Raw genomic sequence first — 18,956 nt, 5'->3', positions numbered from 1 at the left:
AATCTATAGAATTCACTGAGCAGTATCGATACTGATTCAAGTGGTATCGATACCAAGATGGAAATATCGATACTATGAAGATGGTATCGATACCATTGTTAACAGAATACAAAAATGGTATCAGTACCATAGTATAGTAGTATATATACCAGGGTAAGGGTATCGATACTATTGAGCCAGAAATGTGGAGATAAGCTAAGATTGTTATAGAAAATATAATAATTTGTACTCTGGAGTAATGTTTAAGTATAATTGTTAGGAAATATACTAACAATTAATATTGTACATGTCTTTGTTGGATGTTTGAGTATCGAAATCAAGCTCCCAAGTCAAGCAAAACAAATGGCAAAGATAAAGTAGCTGAGTAGTCATAATTGCGTTTTGAATATAATAGCGAGGCAAGCCAAGTGATTGCATTTAATTGTGTAACTATATCTTGTGCTAATCATGTATGTATGATGGTTTAATATGTATGTCGCGATTACCAAATAGGCACTAAGTGTGCATTTCATGGAATTCATCCTATGTGGATGAATAACAGTTTCGGCACTAAGTGTGCATTTCACGGAATTCATCCTATGTGGATGAATAACCGTTTCAGCACTAAGTGTGCATTTCACGGAATTCATCCTATGTGGATGAATAACTATTTTGGCACTAAGTATGCATTTCACGGAATTCATCCTATGTGGATGAATAACCGTTTTGGCACTATGTGTGCATTTCACGGAATTCATCCTATGTGGAAGAATAACCGTTTCGACACTAAGTGTACATTTCACGGAATTCATCATGAGTTGTTGAATAACCATACAGGCACTATGTGTGCAAATCCACGGAATTCATCATGAGTTGATGAACTACCGTATAAGTATTACGTGTGTATCTTAATAAATGAACATGAATAGGAAGTTGGTAAATTACCATGTTAGCACTAAAGGTGCAAATGTATAAGGTTTATAATAAATTAAAAAGAGTTAATTTACGTATTTGCAGTTGGTGTGCAACCCACGTAAATTATAATAAGTTTGTGAATTACCGTACTGGCACTATGTGTGCAAACTATAGAATTTATAATGAATTGAAAGAGTTAAGTGATATTATGAATAATTATTAGAGTAAAAATAGTTCAAAATTAAAAGATTAATGGCCTAGCTGTGTATTTGACATAAAGGTATCAATTATGTCAGTTAGATGAAAGGCTAAGTGCCTTTGAGGCCTAGCTGTGCATTTGACAGAAAGGTGTCAATTATGCCAGTTAGATGAAAGGCTAAATTCCTTTGAGTAAAAGACTAGATGTGTGACAATGTATAACGTTGTATAAAAGGCATGAAAATATGTCATAAATGAAATGTATAATAGCGTATAAAAAAGCATGAAAGGATGCCATAAATAAAATGCATATGGGTGCATTATCGGCATGAAAGGATAGCATAATTGAAATGCATATGGGTGCATTATTGACATGAAATAATGCCATAAATAAAAATGCATAATGGTGCACTATAAGTATGAATGGATACTCTCAATGAAAATAAAGAATAATGACTAAATAGGTAAATGGAAAAAGAAAAATATAAAGAAAGATATGTATGTTAGGCATATTGAAAATAATTAAGATAATTGGGAATGAAATACAGTTTAACTGAGGAGGATTATAGGACCCTTAAAGAATATTTGATTTAATAGGAATTAAATAAATATGGTAAACTTATGTATACATAAAGATTTCTTTACAATATTATGTTTCACTAAGTAAATATTTAACGTGGGTTGCTTCCACGTGTAGGTAAAATAAGAGACAAATCAAATAAGGAGTGCAACCATAGCAACGAATATCATCAATTAAAGTTGACTCGTCAGTAACTATAGGACAATCAAGTTTGTTTTGAAAAAAAAAAATTAGTTGGCATATAATTAAAGTATGAAAAATGCTCTGAATTGTATTTAAGTAGAATCTCTTATCATATTTTAATTAATGTTTTTGCTTTATATTAAAAATGTTATGTTTTAAGAAAAATTAGAAACAATTTTTTTTTGAGTTTTTAAAAGAGAAAATATTTTAAAAGTGATGTGACATCTGTATTTCATGTACGAAAATGTATACGGGATATGGGTGTTAGAAATTGGGCTTATTTGTCATTGGAGAACATTGTTTTCATAGGAGTGGTGGCTAGAGAATGCAATGGGATGGTATTGAGGGATATTTGTCGACAGGTTGAACCAATTAGTACAACAGAATCTTATTAAGTAATAGCCTTCGCTCATGAGATTAAATTCGGCATTGAGAATGGATGGTCTAACACTATTATTGAAGGAGATGCAATATTCATATTTAATATGCTTTCAAATCAAAGGGAGAATGTTTGAAATATTGGATTGCTTCTCAATGAGGCTCGCTCTTTGCTAGAGAGGAATGATAATATTAAAGTCTTCTATGCCAACCACGAGGCGAATCTTTTAGCGCATACTCTTGTTCAGTGGACTTTATCGAGACTCAATCCGTACAGATTTTATTATGACGAACCTGAATGTATTATGCCTGTAATTTTCCTCGATGCTATTGGAATATAATGAATTTCTTATTTAAAAAAAATCCATGTTGACAATCCTTCATCGTCACAAGTGGCTTCATTCAACGGAATCCAATTCACCCATCTTGAAATTCTTAGGGATGGGCATGAGACTCAAACCCGACGGGTTCCGACCCGATTGGGTCGATTTTTTTTAATTCGGGTTCGGCTCAGGTCGATTCGGGTTTTTAAATGTGATGTTCGGGTCGTATTCGGATTTAGGGTGAAAATATCCGACTCGACTCAACCCTAAAAAATATAATTTTACCTTATATATTTAGAAATAATTACAATAATACCCCTCTATATATTATTTTTTTCAATTAAATCATTGTTTTTATTGAATAAAAATAATATTTTTATTATTTCGAGTCGAATCGAGTCGGGTTTTTAAGTTATATATCGGGTCGGATTTGGGTCGAGTAAAATCTTATTTCATGTGGGTCGGGTCGGATCTCAGGTGGAAAAGCCATTATTCTCGGGTCGAATTTAGATCGGGTGGACCAAAAATCCAAACCTGACCTATGCCCATCTAGTAATTCCCTAAAAAAAACGGCAACACCAGTTCCACCGCATTCTTTTTCACTTTTACAACTTACAACAAATGACGAAGACGCCATTCTTGAAGTTCCCGGAGGACGTGTTTCTAAACTTATTTTCCAAGCTCCAAGACAATCTCACGAGCTGGCCAACTCTTGCTTGTGTATGCACTAAATTCTCTTCTCTCATTCGCAACACTTGCTTCAAGCTAAAATGCTCCAATACAATCCCCTTCGATCTTCTCTCCTCTTCCTCCGCCGACCCTTCCGGCGGTTGTCTTCCTTCCACAAGCTCTCTGTTTATTTCCCTGGCCTCCTCCACGCCGGCGTTCTTCTTGAGAATTCAGATTTCGGACTCGAACGCCAACTCGGCCCCGATGAGAATTATCAAAACCTGGTCAATTGCCATGCTTCGATATGATCAACTGAGTCCCATTTGAGCAAAACGGAAGGCGATCCGAACCCGAATCCAAACCCAAAAGCTGAGAGTTCATGGTCTCTTTTCGATGATCTCTATTTCAACACTGTTTATGACGCGTCCGATTCGTAGGCGATTACCCAATGGAAACGAACGAAACCGGGACGATTACAATCGGGAGTGAATTACCCATTTGTAAACGAAGGAAAATCTCTAGATTGCAGAGGTCCCATTTAGCAACTGGAGTTTGGAATTTAAGCCGAGAACAAGGGAACAAGTTACTTGCGAGCCGGTTTCGAGGGGATTGCTAGTACATTTGCGATTGGCCCGGATGCGTTCACACAGAGCAGAAGCGAAATTAAATGGATTTTAGAGGGGTTTTCAAGAACTTAAAGAAATCCGGGGTGTGGAGGACGATAAACGACGGGAAGCAGAACAAAATCGACCTCGATTGCGCGTTTTGCTCTTGCAAAGAGACGTGGGATTTGCTTTCGGCCTTCTGTTTGAGGCGGCTTTTTTGGGTACCATGACGATGGGGAGCCAATTGTTCGAGCTTTTGTATGTGATAACGGACATGTTTCTGTTTCTGGTGCTTGGACTGATTTGCCTCTCTACACTTGAAAGACAAATAGTTGCAGCATAAACCCAAAACACCAGTAAGTTGTTTTCTCTACCATTAATTCATTTTGTATCATTGAGATTGAGCTCCTCAATTTGCTTTTGGGTGAACTAAACAAATAATTTTTAACTATAGGTGATGTTTTATTAAAATTTTAAACTAAAAATTTATAAAATAATTATTTAATTATTTATATATTTTAATTTCGTCATTTTCATTAAAAAATCGATGGTTCATACGTTAACCTATTAATCGGAATATAATAATTTTTAATTCCAATACCAATTGAGTTGTATTTTGTGAAGCGACAATCTGTTTTACGTATAATTCATTCAATCATCAATATTTTTTTAATGAAAAATGAATATGACGGATGGAAGGCTTTCCTATATGGGCAATTATCTACCTTAAAATTTTTGATCTTTTATGTTAGTTGTTCATTTACAGATGTGTTTATTTTAATATTTTATTTGTGCCTACTTCGCACATAATTTTTTGTTATTAATATGTGTCCACCATAAAAATATATTTTTAAATTCGTCATTAAAAAAGAATGACTTTAGAATATATTAATAGTAGACTAATCATTTTATAATTTTTAATAATCGATGGCTCAACAAAGTAACGTCCTATGGTTGAGTGACTATGTTATAATTTTTAATAGTTGAGGATTCAATAAAGTAATAATCTATAATCATGAACTATTTATATAATTTAATCCTTCGTTTTATACGAACATCACACTGTTGTTTGAGATATGTCTACATGTTCGAACACTGAAATGTTTTAAATAGACAAATATTACAAAAAAAAAAACAAATGTAAAATGTGATCATTCACATCAATATTCAATAATCAGGCATTATTGGTATTACAGTCCAGTGAGCAACATGGATGATTATTGGCCTTTTCAGGGACTAATGTTTGGTCTTTGGCCTCTTCACGATCATCAGAGAGCAGTGAGCATGATGTGCACAATAATCACTCACACTGCCAATAACAGCCCTGAAATAGAATACGTTTGTTAGAATCTGGACTGAAATACAACTGATAAGTTGCAGTAATATTGTAAGAGATTAGATAATAGGTCTACCTCTTTATAGCTCCATAACCATGGCTGCCGACGGCGAGCACCGAGGCATGGTGTTTCTCTACAGCCTCACAAAGAACATTCCTCGCATCTCCTTCCACCACTTCAACCACCACATCATGCACCTTCGTATAACCAGAAACAATTAGTTTAGCCTCTTGGATAGATGTTTAGTAGAACTGATACCCTTTGTTTTTTCTTTAATTAGGCTTTAACATTGATCTTTAGCCTTTTTGGATTTTTGTAATTGACTTGCTCTCTATTAATCAATATATATATATTATTTTTAATTCGTATTGTCGTAACCGGTTTTCGTCCGGGCACAAATTTTTTACTTCGGCGGGAAAAGTGATATGAATAAATAGTTTTAAAATGTTTTGGGAGTCGCCATCGGCCTTTTTGGGTCAGGTAGGTCGAATACCTAAAAATTATCTTTTAAAAGAGTTTTTAAGAAAACATCAGTTAAAAGATAAACTGATCTGCGTATAACCAAAAATTCATTCTTTTTTAGAAATAAAAAGGGATTCGTGGTCGGTTACGTTTAAGGAAGGATTAGCACCCCTACAACGCCCAAAATTAGTACTTTTTAATTATAAATTGTCTCTATTATTGGAAATTTAAAAATTCAAAGATATATTTAATTCATAATTATGTTATTTCAAATAATTTAAAGAAAATATATTAATATGTATAAATAAAATATTTATTTATTTAGAAATATCAGAAAAGGACGTCTAGGTGCTTTAAGACAGCTCTTTTATTCGATATTAAAAAATAAAATAAATAATTAAAAACATTTTTTTAAAAAATAAAAATAATTTATTTTAATATAATAATAATGAAAATAATAATTTAAACATATAAAATATAAATATAAATAATGAGTAAGATAAATAAATTTAAAAATAAGTATAAGAAAAGCAATAAGACTTATAATTAACATTAGTGACTAAAACATATAAAATTAAAATAATAGGATTAAAAAATAAAATATTAAAATTTATAGCCCTTATTTATAGTATTATAAAAATATAATTACTAATGATGTAATTAACCCTAATTATTAATAAGTGATTAAAATTATAATTATTAAAATTAAAGATTCTAACTCGAATAATAAAAAGATCTAAGTGCTAATAATGTAATTTAGCCTTATTAATTAATTCGGGTTAAAATGATAAATTAAACTATAAGGGACTAATTAGGTATTATCCTAAATATATATTATATTATGTAAAGGACTAAAATAAATGAAATAAAATTACTAGATCGAATTATAATATATAAAAACATGCTATAAGGATCAAATTGAAACTTTTTAAAGTTACAGTGGCTGCGGGAATAGTTTATCTGAAAGCAAAATTATAGATATACCCCTCCCCAAAACGACGTCGTTTGGGAAGGGGTATATAATCCCCTTCCAGCTGGCCCGAAGGGCCAGCATTTCATTTCTCTTCTTTCTCTTCTCTCTCTAACTGAGAGAGAAGAGAATTCTCTCTCGCTTCTCTCTAGCTGAGGGAAGCCGGTCATCAGCCGGCAGCCGTCTGCCACCACAATCCCCACCACCGGCCACCGTATCCGGTGGCCGAAAAATATCATTTTTACACCAAAATATAGATCGGACCGTCCTAATGACGGTTCCGGTGTCTTTATTCCTTAAATGGCTCTTGATCGGAGCAAATCTAAGAAAATACCTTCGGTTTTCGAAGGTTTTCGGTGACGCGTGGAGGTTCGTATGAATTCCGGTGATGGCGTGGCTTCCTCGGTAAATATCTCTTCGTCTTTTCCTGATTATTTTAGTGTTTTATGGTTGCTGGATTGCTTTGGGTTCTCCTGTTGTTCTCCCTGTCTTTCGGTTTTCCTCCTTTTTTCATTTTTGCAGGTACAATGGCTTTATAGCCATCTCGGTCGCTTGCTCGGACCGGTCTGAAGGATGAAAAGTTCAGTGAGTCACCAAAGCTAGGCTGGTGACTCACTGTAGGGAAGGCTGCTGGTTTCCATCTAGCGTTCTGGAGTGTTCCTTGAGGCGGCGGCGTGGCAGTAAGGCGTCGGCAGCAGTTGGTTGGACCATCTGGCTTGGGAAGTGTCGGCAGAGGCGGCTGTTGGGAGTTCTTGGAGACGGAGGCGGCGGCAACAGTGCTAGGGTTTAGAAACCCTAGCTGAAACCCTAAATATTTAGGGTTTCATTTTGGTCTGGGCCGGTTCTGGTTGTTTGTAACTGGGCCGGTCCAGTTTTCATTGGGCCTGTAATTATTTTTTAATAATAATAATAATATATATAATAATATATATAATAATAATAATTATTATTATAATGATAATAATAATAATAAATAAATAAATAAAATGGGTAAAAAAAATTAGTATCTTCAGCTGCCCCTCTTTGCTCATTCTTGTGTTAACAAGAATAGGACAAAGACGAAAAGATAAATTTTTTTTTATCCATTTGACTTCACTTGATTATAATGGTAATATTGAATAATTTCTTCTTTGGGATTAGTTCTTCTAATTATGAACTTTTCCACTGGGGATGACAATTTATCTCCTTCTGTGATGTAATCTGGAAATGTTGATGCTGACCTATCTCTTTCTGTGATAGAATCATGCAAAAGATTGAACAAGTTCTTCTCATTATGAACTTCTTCTTCCTTCTTCAGATGAGTTCTTCTCATTATGAACTTTTTCTGGAAAAGTTGATCCATCGAGTGATGAATTCGAGCAAAAAGTTGAACAAGTTCTTCTCATTATGAACTTCTTCTTCCTTCTTCAGATGAGTTCTTCTCATTATGAACTCGACCTGGTAATGCTGATCCATCGAATGATGAATTCAAGCGAAAAGTTGAACAAGTTCTTCTCATTATGAACTTTCTCTGGAAAAGTGTATGCTAATCTATCTCCTTCTGTGATAGAGTCATGCAAAAGGTTGAACAAATTCTTCTCATTATGAACTTCTTCCTCTTCAGATGAGTTCTTCTCATTATGAACTTTCTCTGGAAATGATGATCCATCAAGTGATGGATTTGAGCAAAAGGTTGAACAAGCTCTTGTCATTATGAACTTCTTCTTCCTTCTTCAGATAAGTTCTTCTCATTATGAACTTTCTCTGGAAATTTGGATCCATCAAGTGATGGATTTGAGCAAAAGGTTGAACGAGTTCTTCTCATTATGAACTTCTTCTTCCTTCTTCAGATGAGTTCTTCTCATTATGAACTTTCTCTGGAAATGTTGATCCATTGAATGATGGATTTAAATTTTTGCTAAAATCTTTGAAATTCCTGTCAAAATTCAACATGGATAAAATGAATGAAAATGCTCCTATTTTGCAAATGTCTAAATATGATGCATGAATGTTGATGCAATTTTCATTTGACTTCAAAATGGTGAACTTGGTTTTCCTCCACTTCATCATTTATTGCCAAGGTCACCTCTGGATATCAGTGTAGCAACTTATGCTACCAAGCTTGCATTTCTGAAGAACCATCTGATCAACCTGTATCTTTATGTCTTCTTTGCTTCATGAAAGTCTCAGAAGAATTGTTTCATTTGTGGAACTCTTGCTGTAGTCAAAATTATGACCTTGATACCCCATTTTGTCTTGGATAAAACCAACTTTCTTTGCTTGGAGTTGTGCAGAAATCCGATAAAGCTTTCATCTTTGAAAAGAGAATTTGTCATCTTTAAAAAGAGAATATATCATCTTTAAAAAGAGAATTTATCATCTTTGAAGAGTGTAGATGTAGATATGCCTGACTCAGCAGGGATTAATTAGGGGAATAGAGTATGTTCTAATTTGACTCTTGAAACACATCATAAGGAGAATTTATCTCAATTCCTTTCATGTCCCCATATTTAAATGGTTCTTGAACAAGGCAAATTGGATCATGTCATGCCGAGATGCTTAACAACAACCTGTCGTTCAACCTTAGTTGGCTCCACTAGTTTCTTGTTGTTAAAATTTCAGTTCTCCTTCTACGGAAAGAGATTTTCATCATATCTCACTTCTAATCTTGGGGTTGAAGAAGACAAACTTCATCTTGGATCAATAAATGGAAACCATATGATTGCAACATTGGTTCAGCACCATAATCACTGGTTCGTAAAACATTTGACAATACATTCATCTTTTCCTGTGGTTTCTGCTCAGATGTAAAACATTTGAAAACACATTCTTCCTTTCTTACGGCTCCTGCCCGGATTTCGTAAAGCATTTGACAACACATTCATCCTTTTCTGTGGCTTCTGCTCAGATTTCTCAATTATTGAAGCTCTTTGCCTAGTATTCAAAGCTTTTGTATGATGTCACAAGACCATTTAAGAACAAAACTCAGTGGGGATTCAAGTGTGATGTTAGTATGACCAAAAAGTTGGTCAAATTCACAATATATGCTAGTGTCGAGTTGAATAAAAGATACCAACTGATCTCGATATCATCTCGGGCAAGGGAAAGTGTGATATTGATCACGTTTTCTTCTGTAATGAGCGTTGTAGGAATTAGAAACACATCAGCTATAGGGGTCATGTACATAAAGATATCCGTGGAATTATTGCTGCTGGGGATGAAACGCACATAATAAAATACAAAATAGATAAAAATTCAGTTCAGCCTGGCTGGCAATGATGACCCCAGTAACAACGGGAATAACAGTAATATAAGTGAGTTGAGTCTCCCTTTTCAATGTCATCAAGTAAGCAAAAACTGATGTGTAAAATAGTTTCATAATCCCAACAATATGGTTGAAACTAACTGCCAGGAATCTCAAAGAAATATTTTCAATTAGCACCGACACACAAAAGGCCAAATTCAAAGCTGAGATCTCGAGGAACTGAACCCTGGATCGAGTAGTCTGTCTGGGGACCATCTTTATTCATGCAACCGTGCTGTAGCTTAATAAAGAACACACTGTTATGTGACACATGGTTAAAAAGATTAGGTATTTGAAACCATACTTGCTGAGTAGATATTTGTTCAACAATAGGACCCTAATGCAACTGCCTGATGAACGAAGCAATTATGTATGGTTAGCACGACTGTTACTGTTTCACCATTTTCATTCTTCATATCTTTATGTCTCATTGGAAATATTTGTTCAAGTCAATGATCTTGACACATGATGATGTGGGCCTTCAGCATGCCCCAACAATTGCTTATACGAATGTTCAAAATACATCAACATTCCTCATTTTGAAAGGGGTTTTCAGCATGCCCCAACATTTGCTTCTTGTTAATCTGAGCCTTCAAAATGCCCCACATGGATCTGTCTGAAGGAACCTTTAAAATACCCCAATAATGGCTGATGCAGATGTTAAAAGTGTGCTCAACATTACTTCTTGTTGAGATGAGCCTTCAAAAATGCCCAAATATTCATACTGACGTGAGCCTTCAAAATGCCCCAATATTCTATTTCTGGTTGAAATGGGCTTTCAAGATGCTTTCTAGATTTATCTGATTCACTCTCAATGTCTGTTTGACTAAAATGTCATGATCCCCACAAGGTCCAATTTTGACAATGAACTGTTGTAGGTACTTGTAGCTTTATTCGTGCCCCAAATTTGTTTAACTTGAATACTCTCATTCTGGTGTCACTAAACAGTAGTATTGTCAAGTAACTGGAGAAATTCTCTTCATGTTGTCACAAATTTAAGAAGTACTCAATCATTCTGACAGAAACGTCTGAGATATGTGTCTTCTGAATGAGGTGACCATTTTATGTATCTGGAGGGATTTAGTCAGACAGAGCAATATAAATAGCTTGGTAATCCGTTCCAGGCTGATACAGTGGCTTATCATCTTTCAGTAAAGGCCATCTCTGAAATATACTTTTCTGTGGGAGAGAAACCAATTTATGCGAACAATAATATGATGCAATAGCAAGACTACATATACAGTGGTATAGGCTCATCAAAATCCACACCCATGCAACATGTTGATTCTGATAACAACTCATCTGATTATGAAGCGATCTTTTATGATGATTTCACAGATATTGATAGTTCTTCTAATACCGAGGAAATCCTGAATTCTGATTCTGATGAGGAGAATAAACTGTTATACCTGACAAAAATGCGATACTCAGATGCTGAGGCTTTAATAGCCATGGAGAGATGTGGTCCGGATTCATCAATTATAGAGTTGACAGATTTTATATGTGCTGCTCAAATGGCTAAGGCTACTGACGCACTTCTTTCAGTAGAAGATGGGAATTCATTATGCAATGACCCCAATTACAAGCAAATACGAAACTTGGGCTATGATTTTTGAAAAGGAAGAAGCATAGGAAGCTTGAAAAGAAGCTTCTTAATGAAGACGATCATGCAGTTCATATTTCAATTCCAATGATTGATTCTGGGGTTCCTACCGAACCAGATCAGATAACTCAAAGAATACTTCCACAAGATGCTATTGGGTCTTCTTATTTCTACTATGAGCAAATTCATCTTTCAAATCTAATGATTGGTTTTGGGGTTCATACCAAACCAGATCAAATAACTCAAAGAACACTTTCAGAAGATTCTATTGGGGCTCCTTATTTCGACTACGAGCAAATTCATCTTTCAAATCTAATGATTGGTTTTGGGGTTTATACCAAACCAAATCAGATAACTCAAAGAACACTTCCAGAAGATGCTATTGGGGCTCCTTATTTCTACTACGAGAACATGGCACTTGCTCCAGTTAATGTTTGGACTGTAATATCACAGTACTTATTCGATGTAGAGCCAGAATTTGTGGATTTCGAAGCATTTTCATGCTACTACACTGAAAAGGGGCTATATTCATAATCTGCCAATTGAGAACATATTTTCTCTTATCTTGTTTTCTCCACGCACTATACATGATATTTTTCCATTGACAAAGAAATGATGGCCTTCCTGGGATCCAAGAACAAAATTGAACTGTTTACAAAAATGTACAGGAAGTGCCAAATTGACAGAAAAGATCTGTAAGACTCTTGAAGCTTATGACGATGAGCTACCTTCGAGTGTCCAGAAGTATGTTCTTGATGAGTGCTGAAAATGGAATATGGTATGGGTTGGAAGGAATAAAATGGTTCCACTTGAACCTGATGAGGTGGAAATGCTTCTAGGTTTCTCTAAAAACCATACATGAGGAGCTGCAAGAAACATGTTCCCCAGTGATATCAATGTCTTGTCTCTTTTCTCTGGAATCAGTGATGCAGAGGTCGCCTTCTACTGTCTTGGCATATCTTTGAAAACATATGTGCAAGAACTGAATGATGATCGGTTGGAGTAATTGATGAGTAGATTTGTCGAATTCGACCTTGTTGTCGGTGGCATCCAGCGTAACAACCTTACTGGAAGAAATAAACATCATCAGGATGAACTAGAAGATTTTTGTTGGTGCATTTTCTTGCAATGACTGCTACGACAATTGTCTCTTCTGCTGCTCCAATATATCCCACTCTTTTTCGAATCATGGAATGGTTTAATTGACGGTAAAACTGGTCATCTTCAACTTTTGGAATCCTGTAACCAATGTTACCCTATATAAAAGGCCTATAAGGGTAGATTCTGTTCCAATGTCTTATTCTGTGCCATAAGTCCTCAAATTCAAATTCAGCAATCTTCTGAAGGACATAATGGATATCATCTTGACAAAGAAAATGACCGGCATAGAAGAAGTAGCAATGATGTATCAAGACTTGAGCCAGCATCACGGTATAACCAGAGTGCAGGTAGTGACTTGTTCATGGCTCTATGATGTAATCTTCTAGAGAACATGAATTGATGGTTGGGGAAAATAATTTGTCTGGTGATGCTTATCGCCCTCAGCATGAGATAAATGATAATCTTTCTTGATGAATTGCTAATGATGTTACAGGAGAGTGTCACAAGTTCAATTCTCCAGACTTCCTGGCTTTTTGGACCACTTGCCTTTAAAAATGTGAAGTGCTTCATTATTCTGGCCTCGTTCATTCTTTTTCTACAACATAGGTAGAATAAGCAACAGTTGCTTCAAGGACCTTCCTCATTTGAGACTGTCCTGTTTAAAAATGTTTTTTCTCCTTTCTTTATTGAAGAATGAAAGAATTTTGTAAAGTATTACCCCTTTCAGGTTCACAATATAATCAAATCATAAACAATAAGTTTAATGAATATCAAATAAATCAACTACACTTTCAAATCATTCAAAAATCATAGTCATATGGCAAGTGTCAAAAACTATTGACTGATTTAAGGTGTAGGTGGATTCTGGTAAAGTAGGTTCTTTTAAGTTGGTTCAGTATGTCGCTTCGGGCTTCCACTAACTTGAAGAAATGGTTGTTATGCTCATCTTGTAGAGATGCTTCTCGTTTCCAGAATCTCAGGAACGTCTTTGGGATGTGCAGTGCTTCATTTAAGAGCTTAAAATCATCTCTTATGTCATTGTTGCACCATTCAATATTCGAGCCACCTTTTCAGGTTTTCAACTCGAATCCTCATTTGGTTTCAAGATGTTATTTAAAAATTTACATCTTGAACCCCCTTTTTATCATTTTTTATATCATGCATTAAAGATTTTAAAAACCAATTTTTGCAAATAAAAATCAATCTTGAGATGCGGAATGAAATCTGAAGATATTCTCTTTAGATGCCTTCAATCTTGCTTTGCTTGACTTGGATCTACCTTTCTGGGAATTTTTCCATCATCTGGATCCCTCTAGACTGCCAAATTTTGGATTCATTTCCATTTTTTCATATCTTCATCATTTCTTGCTCTTCTTGTTGAATATGAATATCTGAATTAATTGTACTTGATCCATCTTGTAACTTGAGGCTCACTGGAGTCAACCATCTTGATTCAATTTCTCCCCTTCTTCTTTTTCCTTTTTTTTTCATTTTTCCTTTTTCATCTTTTTTTTTCTTTCTTTCTTTGCTGGATTTTTTTTCCTTCTTTCTTTGCTGGATGAGTATAAGACTTTAACTATTTTGAATACCTCTTTTTCCTTTTTGTCATTTTTCCTTCTTCAAGTATAATATTTCTTGACAGAATCTAAGTTTATTTGGTTTCTCAGAACTTTCCCATCCATTTCTGCCAAGATCAACGCTTCTCCGGAAAAGGTCTTTTTTACAACGTATGGCCCTTCCCAATTAGGCATCCATTTCCCCCGGAAATCTTTATGTATAGGCAAGATCTTTTTAAACACTAGATCACCCTCTTGGAACTCTCTCGGATGTGATCTTTCATCATCCGTTTCTAATGTATCTGCCGAGCTTAGATCCCTTCAGCCTCCTCTAATTTTAGCTCCTTTAAGATACAAAGTGATGGTATCTCAAAATGGTAAGACTGAACAATAAGGTGTTGTCCCAATGATGTTCGAACAGTATTTCGATATGCATATAAGGCAAAAGGTAGCTTCTCGTGCTAATCCTTGTAAGCTTCAGTGATCTTTGTAATGATCCTCTTAAGGTACTTATTTGCTCTTGCAAATGCCCCATTCATCTTTGGGTGATATGACACTGAGCTGACGTGCTTGATCTATGCTCGAAGTTTAGTCATCTCATACATAGAAGTCCTTGTAAAAAGAGGTATCTCCAGGGGTATGAATATTCAAGATTAACTTTACTTACATGAAAAATGTAATTAATGCATGATATATTTATTTCAATCAATCATTTTTACTTCTCTGAGTATGCTCCAATCACTCGAAATTATGTTCGATAAGCTGGTCCATAATGCCTCATCTCGTCTCCTATTACAGGAAGATTCACGGATAATTGAAAGTTTGGTTCTTTTGAGGTTATTTGGTTTATGGTGGTTTTGTGTTTGGAAGGACAAATGTGTGACTTTTGAAGTCGTATATATGGTAGAATATAGTATCATCAATTAACTCTACCCGAAAAGGTAAACATCTAGAGTTGGTGTTTCAAAAACAGGTAGAGACATTTCTTCAGAGTCTCAGATAAACGTAGTGTCAAGATTTGGTTTTGGTAAGGGTCGAGTAATTGGCATTGGATGGGATATTGAAGATATAATTTTACCACTTGCCAATAGATCTATAACTCTTGAAAAATTAAAAGAATATTTAATCTACTTGATACTCAATAATCTCAAGATTAAAACTTGATTCCTTGCTTATAACCATAAAAGAAACACATATTTATTTATTGCACAAAAGGCGGAGAAAGGAACAAAAAACATATTCAAACAAGATGCTGAAAATAGAAAGATACTACAGTGGTAGATAACACTTCCATTTGTTTATGCATCATTACTCCTCTATTGTTGGGTGTGTACTTGGCCCAGGATTTTTATCCTTATTTTCCCCCAATTTCTTGATCATTTCTTGTGTCAAGATTCCCTTGTCAACGAGTGTCTCTATTTCCTTTAACAGTGACCAACAATTCCCTGTTGAATGTCCAGATACTCCCAAGTGAAAATTACAGAAGCTATTTTGATCATAGCAATGGGCATAAGGCTTTGGTGACACATTCACTAATCTTGGTGTAATGTATTGACCTTTAACCAAATGAGGGTACAAGTCTGAGATAGATTCTTGAAACACCTTCAGAGTTTTTCTCGCTCGCGAGGCTATCACTTTCTTTGATCGTTCTGAACGAATGAATGCTCTCATGTTATCGAGGGGGTTCTGAATGCTGATTTCAGCTATAACTGGGGTAATATTAATCAGATTTCTTAAGTTGTCCTTTTCCTTACTGGTTTTAGGCAAATCTGATACATGTATCTGAGGTGTCTTCTGGGGTTATATCTGCCTCATTCTTTCTTAGACCTATAGGCCAATCTCGAATTACATCCATAGGAGCATTTTGATTTCTTTTCCCATTTTCTTGTGCTCGATATTCTTCGTAGGATTTGGTTACATTAGTTTCTGTTGCAACAACGGTTTCTGAACATTGAACCTTAATCCCTTCTTTTATCTTGTATTTTTGAATTGCTTGCTCTAAAGGGTCTTGGAAATTTCCCTTAAGGTTACCAGGAACCTTAGCTGAACAATTTGGAATTCCAGTCTGATTTATCCAAGGAACTTCCTTATAGGTCCAATTCTCATTTGGAGGCCACTGTGATTGATCAAGTTGTGGAGTAATTGATCTGGCTAAGAGCATTTTTGGATGCAATTTTTCACTCGAACAGTGGAAGGGAGGAAATTGAAATCTCTGCACATTCTTTTTCTTCTTGATCACTCTATAAGGTTTGGCACCATGTTTAACTGAATAAGACCTCACTGTATTAACCCCAGCTTCTTTCTTGACTTTAGTATTGTCAGAACCTCTTATCTTGCCATTCTTGATAGCCATTTCGATGATTTCTCCACTTATGATGATGTCAGAGAAATTATTAGGGACAACCCCTATCATGTGATTAACATAAGAAAATTTTAATGTGCTGATGAACAAAGTAGTGAACTCTTTTTCAGTCAATGGTGGATGTACTTGAGAAGCAACGTCATTCCATCGTTGTGAATATTGTTGAAAGCTTTCATTGCACTTCATATTCATGCTTTGCAACATTGTTCGATCAGGGGCCATATCAGTCATGTGCTTGTATTGAACCAAAAAAGCTTGAGCTAAATCCCTCCAAGAACGTATTTGAGTACGTTTTAGCTGATTATACCATCTGGATGCAGACCCAGATAAACTGTCTTGGAAACAGTGGATCAATAATTTTTCATTCTCTTCATAGCCAGTTATACGACGATAATACATAGTGATATGATATGAAGGGCATGTAGTCCCATTATACTTCTCAAAATCTAGAACCTTGAACTTTGATGGAATAACCAGGCCAGGGACCAAACTTAGTTCTTTGGCATCAAACCCATAAAATGACTCAATTGTCTCTATAGATTTTATCACCTCTTCTATATTTTCCAGTCGTTGAGTGAATTTTTCCTTCTCAACTGATTTGTTTAGGTCAAAGACCTCATTACTAATACAAAATTCATCAGGCTTCAACTCAGAAGTAGTAGGACAATCTGTGGGGAATGATGCTCTAGCTTGATATGGTGAGTTCTTAACAGCAAAGTAAATTGGTGATTGAATTTCATGGTGTATAGAGGTGAACCCAGGAATATGAACAGGTGTAACACCCAAAGAATTTGTGGGGTTTTCAACAAGACTCTTTCCAGCTGTCTGGTGCTTCTCAATCATTTCTTTCATATTGTTCAGTAGATCGATATGAGAATTTGTGATATTAGCTTCAATTTGTGCCAACTTGCTCCTTAATTCCTCTTGTATTTCTTTCTGCTCTATCTCAAATTTGGCTAGCCTATCCTCAGTTTCTTTAGACATTTTTCTTGTGTCGTGCTGAGCGTTCTTGCTTCAAGGGAAAAACCAAGATCACTTCGTTTGAAATCCTTATTTTAATGAATGAATGTTTTAATGTATTATGATATAAAAAATGCAAAGATGCCAAATGCAAATGTAAATATGTGAATGTAATAATAAGAATACAAATTGTGCAAAAGCAAACATAAAAATACAAATGTAAATATGCAAATGTAAAAATGTAAATGTAAATATGTGAATACCAGAATAGGACATCCAGTTATATTAAGACTACCCTTTTCTTTGATATTGAAAATAAATAAACATTATTATTTAATTAAATATGTTTTAATGCATGATGTAAGTTTAAAAATGTAAATGTAAATACAAACGTAAAAATGTACAAATGCAAAATACAAATGCATGTATGAAAAGGTGTTACTCAAGAGTGATCATCTTAGAACAGATTTCATTGAACGCAAAAGTTTCGGTACATCAAACAAAACTTTACATATAGGGATATATTTCATTCCTAACTTCTCCAAAGCCAAATTAGTCTATCAGCTTAAGGGACATATTGCTTGTCTGGACTGCAACTTCTTCCATGACATTCTCTTTCATCTTCTGTGTCACTTCTCGAAGTTGCTCATTTTCCCTTGTAAGAGATCCTTTCTGTCCAAGAAGTTCTTGAACAAGATCTTCATATATGTTGCAGTTCTTTTTCAGCTTGGTGACCCCTGTAATCCACTCTTCTGGGGTACTTCCTAGGCCAGTATTTTGAAAGGCTTGACTGATTTTCTGAAAATCTTCATGCATAGTTTTCATTTCTGTGCTCAATTTCTTGTTTTGGTCGTTCAAGTCCTTCAAATAACATGCTTGAGCTTCATAAAAACCTCCTCCACTCTGAATGCCCTGACTGATGCTCTTACCATAGACTGCTTTTGGTATCAATCTGGCAGAATCTTTGTGGAGTACTTTTGGTATTAATATAACATGATCTCTGTGTGCATTGCTCGCTTCCATCCTTGGAGTTTCCTCAGGATGTCTTTCCTTGGCCGCATCATATTTTGTTTGATCATAAAACTTTTTGTCCATTTACGATTTCTTTCCAATTTGATGAACAGTCTTTCAAGTCAACACCTTTTGGTTATGTCATGATCATGTAATGCAGGCACAAAACAAAAAAAATCAATATAAACAAGTTAAAACAAAACAAAATGTATGAAAAATAAAAATGAGAAAGGAAATAAATAAATTGTAAGTACCAATTAATGAAAAGAAAATATTTTACCTATCATGGTATATAATATATCCTAACCTCATGCTTTCTAGTTCCATGCTTTGTTTGGAAAAATTAACCTAATAACATGATTACTAATTCGCAGGCATTTATTCAGAGAGAAAGATAATAAATTAAATAAATTAAAAGCTAGAGCTTATTTCTCCTTTGTGTACACCTATGGACAGGGTTTCAGTACTTCTTAGATCAGGT

The 18,956-nt window shown here is 35.0% G+C and overlaps 1 pseudogene; it reads left to right on the top strand.

The window, feature by feature from the left end:
• Positions 1-3,177: 3,177 nt before the first annotated feature.
• On the top strand, positions 3,178-4,151 carry LOC120129736 (annotated as a pseudogene).
• The last annotated feature ends 14,805 nt before the right edge of the window (positions 4,152-18,956 follow it).

This window comes from Hibiscus syriacus, unplaced genomic scaffold, assembly GCF_006381635.1.
Source record: "Hibiscus syriacus cultivar Baekdansim isolate YM2019G1 unplaced genomic scaffold, ASM638163v2 tig00110503_pilon, whole genome shotgun sequence".
Lineage (NCBI taxonomy): Eukaryota > Viridiplantae > Streptophyta > Magnoliopsida > Malvales > Malvaceae > Hibiscus > Hibiscus syriacus.
Note: the sequence above shows the minus strand (reverse complement) of the source record. Positions and strands in the feature narration are given on the sequence as shown.